General features: G+C 43.5%; 1 pseudogene; it reads right to left on the bottom strand.

Moving 5' to 3' along the window:
- Positions 1 to 326: 326 nt before the first annotated feature.
- On the bottom strand, positions 327 to 444 carry LOC124790209 (annotated as a pseudogene).
- Positions 445 to 12,356: the final 11,912 nt, after the last annotated feature.

Genomic DNA, 12,356 nt, shown 5'->3' with positions numbered 1-12,356 from the left:
TAGGTGTATTCAAACGGTAATAATTTCTCCTGCTGATCACACTTTGCGTCGCTAACATGGGACCATTTGCAGGAGTTTAATCTGACATTCTCTGCAAGAGTTTATAACTAAAACTTAACCCTTCCCGCATAGGCCACGAAGTCCCAAAGGTACCGACTGGCTGCCGTGTCATCCTCAGCCCACAGGCGTCACTGGATGCGGATATGGAGGGGCATGTGGTCAGCACACCGCTCTCCCGACCGTATGTCAGTTTCCGAGACCGGAGACGCTATTTCTCAATCAAGTAGCTCCTCAGTTTGCCTTACAAGAGATGAGTGCCCCTTGCTCGCCAACAGCGCTCGGCAGACCGGATGGTCACCCATCCAAGTGCTATCTCAGCCCGACAGTGCTTAACTTCGCTGATCTGACGGGAACCGGTGTTACCACTGCGGCAAGGCCGTTGGCATGACTTTATGTAAATACATTAATATTTCAAATTTGACTGTAAAATGCAATATATAACTGAAATATTACCCTCTAATTCACTGGCGACTAACTGATGAATCACTTAGTTGATGTGAAGATGAAAGAAACTTTATACGTATGAGTTACAGTTCTTATCACGTAACTATGAATACCTTTACGATATTGTATCTGCATGTCTTTGGAATATATTTTACTGCTTAATGACATGTCCAATGATATGAGTTAACAGCAGAGAAGCGCTCTCATGTAACATTAATCTTTTCTTGAATTTCTGGATAGAGAAATTACGTTTCACTTGCTTGACTCGAAGGATGTGGAATCGTAGCAAAATTAGGCTCAGTACAAGAATGCACTCTGGCAAAAAATCGGTAATGGTAGGCGTCGCTGATAGTTTTGACTGAAGAATCATGAGCATTAGTTTCAAATCTGTACCGTGTTCTTGTGAGTTGCGATGTTTTTCCGGTTCTCACTATATACGAGGTCACTTTGAGCCCTGATAAAGGAGGTAACGGTTGGCATTCCAAAGGTGTTTATGTAAGGTGACGACACTGTTGAAAGGAATTTAGCATAATCCACTTTACAACAAATAATGATCATAAAATAAATACTAGTCCTGACTTTCTGCTGGGTGTTTTAGCTTCATTTATCGAAGTAGTAGACTACCGATAAATAAGGTGTAATACGGATTTACTGACAGTTGTATACTTTTTGGTCTTCAGTCTTATTTTTTTTTTTTTTTTTTTTTTTTTTTTTGTCATCCGTCTTCAGGTCTGATGCGACCCACCATGAGTTCCTCTGCTGTCCAAAACCATTCCGCTCATAACAGTATTTGCATCCTGAGACCTCAATTATTTGTTGCACATATATTTCAGGCTCTGTCATCCCTTACACTTCTTACCCTCTACAACTTCGCCAAGTACTATGGAAGCTTTTCCCTGATGTCCTAACACATAGTCTATTATCCTGTCCCTTCTTCTCGTCGCCGTCTTTCCTACGCTCCTCTCTGCGCCGGTTCTGCGGGGACCTCCTCATGCCTTATCTTACCAGTCCTACCAACATTTCTCATCCTTCTGTAGCACCACACCTCAAACACTTAGATTCTCTTCTGTTAGTTTCCTCACTGTCCATGACTCACTGCCATACAGTGCTGCTCTCCAAACGTACATTCTCAGAAATTTCTACCTCAAATTAAGGCCTATGTTTCACACTAGTAGGCTTTTCCTGGCCAGAAATGCCCTCATTACCTGTGATAGTCTAATTCTGAAGTCCTCTTTGTTTCGTCCGTCATGTGTTACTTTGCTTCCAAGGTCTCAGAATCCTTAACTTCGTCTAATTCGTAATCACCAACTTTGATGTCAAGTGTCTCGCCAATCTCATTTCTGTAGCTTCTCATTACTTATACCTTATTCACGCTTACTTTCAGCCGATAATCAGTACTCATTAGAGTGATAATTCCATTGACTAGATTCTATAATTCATTTTTATTTTCACTGAGGATAGCAATGCCGTCATCAAATATTACCATTGATATCCTTTCATCCTAAGTTTAATCCCTTTCTTGAACCTTTCTTTCCGTCATTGCCTCTTCGACTTATATACTGAACAATAGGGGTGACAGTCTGAATCCGTGTGTTACACTCATTTTAAGCCGAGCACGTACCGCTTTCTCTTCCAGTCTTATCGTTCCTTCCTGGTTGCTGCATGTGCTATATACTGCTCTCTCTTCATTCACTATAGATTATTTCTATTTTCCTTAGAATTTTGAAGATCTTGCACCATTTCACATTTTCGAACACCTTTAGTGGGTCGACAAATTCTGTGAGCTTGTCTTGAGTTTTCCTCAGTTTTGGCCGGCCGCTGTGGCCGAGCAGTTCAAGGCATTTCAGTTCGGAACCGCGCTGTTTCTACTGTCGCAGGTTCGAATCCTGCCTCGGGCATGGATGTGTGTGATGTCCTTAGATTAGTTAGGTTTAAGTAGTTCTAAGTCTAGGGAACGACCCCAGCTGTTAAGTCCCATAGTGCTTAGAGCCATTCGAACAAATCTTTTTCCTCCGCCTAGCTTATATTATCAATCACAACATCAGGAATGCCTCTCTGGTGCCTTTACCTTTCCTTAAGCAATACTAATCATCATCTAACGGATCTTCATTTTAATTTTACCCTCTACTGTATATAGTTCTTGTCAGCAACTAGGATGCATGAGCTGTTATCTTGACTGCGCGATAGTTCTCGCACTAATGTGCCTCTGTTATCTTCGCAGTTATGTGGATGATATTTTTCCTGAAGTCTGATAGTACATCGCCAGTCTCATAAATTCTACACACCAGCCATAATAGTCGTTCGGTTGCCACTTACCCTAACGATTTTATAAATTCCGATGCAATGTATCTACCCCATTTGCCTTATTTGATCCCAGATCTTCCAGAGCACTTTTAAAATCCTACTCTTCCATACCGACTCAATTTTTTCTTCTATCATGCTGTCAGACAGGTCCCACTGCTGATAAACACGTTCAATGTACACTTTCCACCCATCTGCTCTTTCTTCAGCGTTAAACAGTGATTCCTTTTAATTTCACGAAGATTGGTTTTTACTTTTCTATATGTTCTGTCAGTCCACCCGACGATCATTTTTGTTTCGATTCCTTCACATCTTTCTTGCAGGGATTTCGTTTTGGCTTCCCTGCACTGCCCATTTATTTCATTCCTAAGATAGGTGTTTATATCACTGTACTTCGGTCTTTATCCGAAAAGTTTTGTATTTTCTTCTTTCGTTAAACAGTTTAGCATTTCTTCTGTCACCCAAGGTTTTTTTTCTGGGTTACCTTCCTTGTACCACCGTTTGCTTGTCCATCATCGGCGATTGCACTTTTCAGAAACGTCCACTCCTCTTCAACTGAACTGCATATCTTGGTATTCCTTATCGCAATACTCACATTCTTAGCGAACTTCCAAAGTGTCTCTTCATTCTCTCTTCATTCTCTCTTCGGTATCCCACTTACGTCCACTGATTCTTACGGACGAAACTTCAGTGTACTTTTCGTCTTTAGTAATTCGTGACCTGAATGTATAGCTGCAGCTGAGTACGCCTTACAATCCAATTTCTGACTTGGGAACCTATGTCTAACCATGATGTTATACTATTGTGATCTTGAACACTGTTCACTATTGCCACCTGAAATTTATAGCAGAACTCAGTCTTTCTCCCATCTCATCCATAATGCCAAGTGCATATTCGTCCCTAACCCTTTCGGTTATTCTTTCCCCTATAACCGCTTTCCAATCACCCTAAATTATCAGATTTTCATCTCTTTTTACGTGCTGAGTTGCCCGTTCAATGCCCTTATATACTATCCGCATCTCTCTATCTTCTGCTTGTGACGTCATTTTGTATACCTGAACTATTGTGGTAGGCGTTGATTTACCTTCGAATCTGGTAAAAACTCTATCACGGGATTGTTCACAGTAGCCCACTCTCTACCCTACTGTTCTATTTAGATCGAACTGCTGTTATACCAATTTCTTCTGCTGCTGATATTCGTCGGACCAGAAATCTTTATCTTTTTTCCACTTCACTTCAGTGACACTACTGTATCTAGATAGAACTTTTGCATTTTCTTATTCAGACTTTCTAGCTCTTGTACGACGTTCAGAATTCTGAAATTCCATGCTCAAACTTGTAGAATGTTATCCCGTCTTTGATTATTCAATCTCATTCATACGTTGATCTCTCCCAAAATAGTCCGAGAGATCCGAAAGAGAGACAAATTCCAGATCTTTTGTCAGTGGAGAGATTATCATGACATTTTATCGTCATTCCATCGATCATTGCTGATTCTCCGCATTTTAGAAGCAGTTTCTCACCCCAAGGGCAAGGGTGTCTCCTAAACTTCTGCCCGCCCATCTGCCATCTTTGACGAGGCCGTTGGCAGAACAAGGGTGAGCGCCGGCCGCGGTGGTCTCGCGGTTCTAGGCGCGCAGTCCGGAACCGTGCGACTGCTACGGTCGCAGGTTCGAATCCTGCCTCTGGCATGGCTGTATTTGATGTCCTTAGGTTAGTTAGGTTTAAGTAGTTCTAAGTTCTAGGGGACTAATGACCACTGCAGTTGAGTCCCATTGTGCTCAGAGCCATTTGAACCATTTTTGAGCAGAACAAGGGTGACACCTTATGCCCGGAAGTCTCCGGATGCCATTGCTGACAACTTTTACTCCAAAATTAAGCAGTGGTTGGTTTCGAAACCAGGACCCAGGACGTTATTGATTATTAGTCAAAGACGCTATTCCTGTTAATTTTTTAATTTCTTGTTGTATCCGGAGACCACGGGTGCTGCATACTACCTTGTGCGAAACAATGGGACTTGTTGTTGTTGTTGTGGTCCTCAGGCCTGAGACTCGTTAGATGCAGCTCACCACGCTACTCTATCCTGTACAAGCTTCTTCATCTCCTAGTACCTACTGCAGCCTACATCCCTCTGAATCTGCTTGGTGTATTCATCCCTTGGTCTCCCTCTACGATTTTTTCCCTCCACGCTGCCCTCCAATACTAAATTGGTGAACCCTTGATGCCTCAGAACGTGTCCTATCAACCGATCCCTTCGACTAGTCAAGTTGTACCACAAACTCCTCTTCTCCCCAATCCTATTCAGTACCTCCGCATTAGTTATGTGATCTACCCATCTAATCTTCAGCATTCTTCTGTAGCACCACATTTCGAAAGCTTCTATTCTCTTCTTGTCCAAACTAGTTTTCGTCCATGTTTCACTTCCATACATGGCTACACTCCATACATATACTTTCAGAAACGACTTCCTGACACTTAAATCTATACTCGATGTTAACAAATTTCTCTTCTTCAGAAACGCTTTCCTTGCCATTGCCAGTCTACATTTTATATCCTCTCTACTCCGACCATCATCAGTTATTTTGCTCCCCAAATAGCAAAACTCCTTTACCACTCTAAGTGTCTCATTTTCTAATCTAATTCCCTCAGCATCTCCCGACTTAATTCGGCTACATTCCATTACCTTCGTTTTGCTTTTGTTGATGGTCATCTTATATCCTCCTTTCAAGACACTTTCCATTCCGTTCAACTGCTCTTCCAAGTCCTTTGCTGTCTCTGACAGAATTACAGTGTCATCGGCGAACCTTTAAGTTTTTATTTCTTCTCCTTGGATTTTAATACCTACTCCGAATTTTTCTTCTGTTTCCTTTACTGCTTGCTCAATACAACGTCGGGGAGAGGCTACAACCCTGTCTCACTCCCTTCCCAACCACCGCTTCCCTTTCATGTCCCTCGACTCTTATAACTGCCATCTGGTTTCTGTACAAATTGTAAATACCCATTCGCTCCCTGTATTTTACCCCTGCCACCTTCAGAATTTGAAAGAGAGTATTCCAGTCAACATTGTCAAAAGCCTTCTCTAAGTCTACAAATGCTGGAAACATAGGTTTGCCTTTTCTTAATCTAGCTTCTAAAACAAGTCGTAGGGTCTGTATTGCCTCACGTGTTCCCATATTTCTACGGAATCCAGACTGATCTTCCCCAAGGTCGGCTTCTACCAGTTTTTCCATTAGTCTGTAAAGAATTCGCGTTAGTATTTTGCAGCCGTGATTTATTAAACTGATAGTTCGGTAATTTTCACAATTGTCAATGCCTGCTTTCTTTGGGATTGGAATTATTATATTCTTCTTGAAGTCTGAGGGTGTTTCGCCTGTCTCATACATTTTGCTCACCAGATGGTAGAGTTTTGTCAGGACTGGCTCTCCCGAGGCTGTCAGTAGTTCTGATGGAATGTTGTCTACTCCCGGGGCCTTGTTTCGACTTAGGTCTTTCAGTGCTCTATCAAACTCTTCACCCAGTATCATATCTCCCATTTCATCTTCATCTACAACCTCTTCCATTTCTATAACATTGCCCTCAAGTACATCGCCCTTGTATAGACCCTCTTTATACTCCTTCCACCTTTCAGCTTTCCCTTCTTTGCTTAGAACTGGGTTCCCATCTGAGCTCTTGATATTCATACAAGTCGTTCTCTTTTCTCCAAAGGTCTCTTTAATTTTGCTGTAGGTTGTATCTATCATACCCCTAGTGAGATAAGCCTCTACATACTTACATTTGTCCTCTAGCTATGCCTGCTTATCCATTTTACACTTCTTGTCGATCTCATTTTTGAGACGTTTGTATTCCTTTTTGCCTGCTTCATTTACTGCATTTTTAGATGTTCTCCTTTCATCAATTAAATTCAGTATTTCTTCTGTCACCTAAGGATTTCTACTAGCCCTCGTCTTTTTACCTACTTGATCCTCTGCTGCCTTCACTACTTCATCCCTCAAAGCTACCCATTCTTCTTCTACTGTATTTCTTTCCCCCATTCTTGTCAGTTGTTCCCTTATGCTCTCCCTGAAACTCTGTACAACCTCTGGTTTAGTCAGTTTATCCAGGTCCCATCTCCTTAAATTCCCTCCTAAGCAATAACATTCTCGAACTTCATGTCTTCCATGCATGAGAGTCGCTATTGCTTTGAAAAGTAGTTACAGTAAGAGAATGTAATTAACGATGCACAAATTAACTGCATCGCTTAGCTAAGTATTCATTCGTCGAAAGTAAAACTTAATAGTTTTCGATTGAATTTCTACGATACTAAAAGGTGTGAGCTCCTTTCACATTAACTTTGAGTTACTAATGAATGTGACCTCCGTCAACTGGAGGAGGAAAATAACTGAGAAACTGAAAAGGGTCTGTGAGCGTTAGACGCATCGTGAACAAGTTCTGTGCCACTAGGCGTAGTATATATTCCAGCAAATATTACAATGGTCCTCTGCAGTTAATCGACTTGCAAAGTGATGCAGTTGTCCGAAATACTATTTACATCAACAAACATAGGAAAATTTCTCTTTCGATTATTATTTCCCCTCCGTAGAGTAAATATTCCTCAGCTTGTGGGTTGCAAAATTAAATCAGTACGTTAACGTGACAAAATTCCTATTTTGAAAGGAAGTACACTACCGCAGCAAAACACATATTTTTCTACGATTTCAACTGTGCTGGGACATAATTATCTGCATCGATTTTTCAGTAAACACTAAATACAATACGGTATTAACCTGTTAATTAACAGGAACGTTAAGACGTATTTTGACTAGTTTTTCCGGGACAAATCGAATTCCTTAAGTACTGCCTGTCATCTGCCATGAGCCTAGAACGTCAAATACACTCCTGGAAACTGAAATAAGAACACCGTGAATTCATTGTCCCAGGATGGGGAAACTTTATTGACACATTCCTGGGGTCAGATACATCACATGATCACACTGACAGAACCACAGGCACATAGACACAGGCAACAGACCATGCACAATGTCGGCACTAGTACAGTGTATATCCACCTTTCGCAGCAATGCAGGCTGCTATTCTCCCATGGAGACGATCGTAGAGATGCTGGATGTAGTCCTGTGGAACGGCTTGCCATGCCATTTCCACCTGGCGCCTCAGTTGGACCAGCGTTCGTGCTGGACGTGCAGACCGCGTGAGACGACGCTTCATCCAGTCCCAAACATGCTCAATGGGGGACAGATCCGGAGATCTTGCTGGCCAGGGTAGTTGACTTACACCTTCTAGAGCACGTTTGGTGGCACGGGATACATGCGGACGTGCATTGTCCTGTTGGAACAGCAAGTTCCCTTGCCGGTCTAGGAATGGTAGAACGATGGGTTCGATGACGGTTTGGATGTACCGTGCACTATTCAGTGTCCCCTCGACGATCGCCAGTGGTGTACGGCCAGTGTAGGAGATCGGTCCCCACACCATGATGCCGGGTGTTGGCCCTGTGTGCCTCTGTCGTATGCAGTCCTGATTGTGGCGCTCACCTGCACGGCGCCAAACACGCATACGACCATCATTGGCACCAAGGCAGAAGCGACTCTCATCGCTGAAGACGACACATCTCCATTCGTCCCTCCATTCACGCCTGTCGCGACACCACTGGAGGCGGGCTGCACGATGTTGGGGCGTGAGCGGAAGACGGCCTAACGGTGTGCGGGACCGTAGCCCAGCTTCGTGGAGACGGTTGCGAATGGTCCTCGCCGATACCCCAGGAGCAACAGTGTCCCTAATTTGCTGGGAAGTGGCGGTGCGGTCCCCTACGGCACTGCGTAGGATCCTACGGTCTTGGCGTGCATCCGTGCGTCGCTGTGGTCCGGTCCCAGGTCGACGGGCACGTGCACCTTCCGCCGACCACTGGCGACAACATCGATGTACTGTGGAGACCTCACGCCCCACGTGTTGAGCAATTCGGCGGTACGTCCACCCGGCCTCCCGCATGCCCACTGTACGCCCTCGCTCAAAGTCCGTCAACTGCACATACGGTTCACGTCCACGCTGTCGCGGCATGCTACCAGTGTTAAAGACTGCGATGGAGCTCCGTATGCCACGGCAAACTGGCGGACACTGACGGCGGCTGTGCACAAATGCTGCGCAGCTAGCGCCATTCGACGGCCAACACCGCGGTTCCTGGTGTGTCCGCTGTGCCGTGCGTGTGATCATTGCTTGTACAGCCCTCTCGCAGTGTCCGGAGCAAGTATGGTGGGTCTGACACACCGGTGTCAATGTGTTCTTTTTTCCATTTCCAGGAGTGTACATGTCTTTGTTGACGGGTCCACACGAAGTACAATGCTATGTTTGTATTTTTATGAATGGTTAAGGAAATGAAATCAAATGCATCAATCCCACTGACGAGAGGTTAAGTGTTTGGATTATGGCTTAACCTCCTGTAGACGATGAATCAACAGTTTAGTCCTCTTCAGTAGCGTGATAAGTAATTACGGAGCTTAATGTTCACTTACAACTGGATGTCAGCATTAACAATGTAGCTTGTCTCATTTCACGAACCTCTATTAGGACTGACGGGATGTAATGCAGGACACCAGCACACTGTCATCACCCCCTTGCCGACAAAATATTGGAGACGAAAAAATTGTCACCACTAATTCTCTCGTCATGTTACTTTTATGCTTAATTTTCTCGGCGAAAGAAGTATTTTAAGACGATTATTCAATTTTAATTGTTCTCTCAAAAGCTTTATCTCTTTTAATTACAGAAGCCAAGTAGAGAAAGAAAAGATTTTTTAGAGGAAGGAACAGAATGTCGCTCCACTTGTCGGACAGAGGGGAGGGAGGAGGTAACTACCCTTCCGGTACAGAGGGGCGGAAATGTGCAGAGGAAACCCACAACGCCCTGCACTCTGGCTAGATCGTTTCACGGTCCTGCTCTCTGGTACACGGTCTGCTAGCAGAGAACTTGGCAGAACTCTAACTCTGTCCGGCGCTTGCCGGCCGCCGTTCCTCACCCGATAGTGCTTCCCCTGCTTCCCTGTCTGCAACAAGTTCGCTCACCTCAAGATGTGTGCCGCCGCGGGAAGTTAAGCCGATTTCTACAAGCGCTCTCCCGCATTTCACCAGCATTCATTGGGCAGAACCTAACTCAACGGAAACACTGAGTTGTGTATTCCTCCTGCACTTTTCGTTATTACCTGATGCTCTCAGCCCTCGCTCTTTTCCAACCATATTCCTCGTATTAAGGAAAGGTTAGTCGCAGCCAGCTGTGTGGCTACAGAGAGTTCCATTTCCGACATTTTCCTTACATATTGAAGTCCTCCTACTACTTACTTTTCTATGTAAACTGAGTGTACAAAAGACGTTGCTTCAGTAAAATTCCCCGAAAGAATTCCTCTTTTATATAATATCTGCTCTCGATAACAATCATTTACACTCTCTGACTTTGATTGATTAAATTATTGGTAGGTAGGAAATGCACAACCGAGAGAAATAAGGGACTTTGCGAAAATTTTTGAACGACTGTAGGATTATGATTAAATACATGCAAATAATTCAAAATGTATCTGCAGTTGGGAACTCGTCTTTTGAATAATAATTGCGTTGAAGGCAGACTGTACCTGATAACTTCTTACTCAAATCAAATAGTATTTTACGTAAAAATATAAAAGCATAATAACACAAACAATGCATTAAGGTAGCGAACGACTGTAGGATGAGAATAAATCGAGAGTACTTTTGATGAATCGCTTGTCCTTAATTGGTTACTTAATAAGCAATGACAACAAAAAGAATTACACTTGTCTTATGATAGTTCACGTGGCGTACACGTCCACAAAGCATGAGAATGGCTACAAAATGAAACTCCATATGGTCTGGAATACTCAGAGCTGTACTATAACAGTGGGAAAGTAATCAATGCAATAATCTAATCTCGCGGATGGCAACTGAAGTACTGATATTGTTTTATTGACATGGAACAAGATCTCTCTCTTTGAACAAGAGATGTTAAACTTGGACATGGTGAAAGGTAGACCTGTAGCCCTAAATGCGTTGTGAACAAATGTTACGGCAAGCTGCACTAGCACACCCACGATCTCACTGTAAATTTTGAAGGTTAAAGCATGCAAGTGGCCATCGAAACGTAATAACGAGTTAGTGAGGGCAGCGACCCTGTTTGCGTGTGATATCAAAGGTTCCAGTGAGACCAAAACCAGGAAACAGTGAGAGTCCGTGTCTAACACTACTGGATCGTGGGAAAGGGGGGGGGGGGGGGGAAGGGGTGCGTTGGGGCTGGGATACTGCCACCAAACACATGTTTTGTTAGTTACGTGTACTTCCGAAGGTGTCCAATACAAGTATACCTTTACTTCGACGGCCAAAGACTGTAGCACGCTTAGCAGTCGAGAAAGAGGGTACTGGATGCCTTCGTATACATTAGCGATTTATACCCCGCACAAAAATTTTATGATTTGAAAAGCGACTTTTAATGAACGGCTTTCAAATTGACAGAAGATTCTCCATGGCACATATGCTAGTTCTATGAAACTACAGCGTCATTATTGTCTAATGAAACCGAAATGAGTATTCTAGTCGCATGCAGCGCTTTCATTTCATCGTCCCCCGATGACGTAAATCACGAAAGTGATGTACCTGTGGTATGTATAGATCCAGCACAGTTAGGTAAGTCGACATGAAGATGTAATAGAATGACAGAAGAGAAGCATCGTGTTGGGACGTGCTCGCAACAATGCAACGAATGAGCTTCCCCAGTTTACTGCTGTATCAGCGCGGACTATAAAACCTCTCTACGTGAACTGTGAAACACTCGTCTCCTTGTAATACGGCGTAAGAATAATGGTCGTATATACAAAGTAATTAAGCAACAGGAAGCGTAAACGAGTGTTGCACCTTGTCACTTACAACTTGTTCAAATCCGAGATGAATTACTGCTGCTACTGACTAAAGGTCCACCTCAAACACTTTACCAACAAACGATGCAAACTAAAGGACTGCAATGAAGTCTTGAAGTCCGGTAGCTTGCAAAAGTCGTTGCTCTTATCGGCACATAAAACTACACGTCTTCAATGAGCCTGAAAATACACTGACCTCAATACACGTATCAGGTCGGATTAAAGGAGGACGTCGATGCAATTCAGAAGAGGACTGCTGGATTTGTTACCGGTAAGTTCGAACAGGACGCAACTGTTACGGAGATGCTTCGTAAACTTAAATGAGACTCCCAGGATGGAAGGCGACTTTATTTTCGAGAAACGCTAATGAGAAAATTTAGAGAACCGTTATTTGAAGCTGATCGCCGAACGACTGCACTGCGGCCAACATACACTGCGCGTGAGGACCACGAAAGTAAGATATGAGAAATCAAGGCTCATAAAAAAGGCATATAGACTGTTGATTTCCCTAGCTCTATTTGCGAGTGGGACAGGACAGGAATTGACCAGTAGTGATACACAGTACCCTTCGCCACGCACCTTACGGTGGCTTGCGGAATATCTATGTAGACTTAGATGTAGATGTAGAGTATCTGACAGGAGCCCTGTA

This window comes from Schistocerca piceifrons, chromosome 3 (assembly GCF_021461385.2).
Source record: "Schistocerca piceifrons isolate TAMUIC-IGC-003096 chromosome 3, iqSchPice1.1, whole genome shotgun sequence".
Classification (NCBI taxonomy): domain Eukaryota; kingdom Metazoa; phylum Arthropoda; class Insecta; order Orthoptera; family Acrididae; genus Schistocerca; species Schistocerca piceifrons.
Note: the sequence above shows the minus strand (reverse complement) of the source record. Positions and strands in the feature narration are given on the sequence as shown.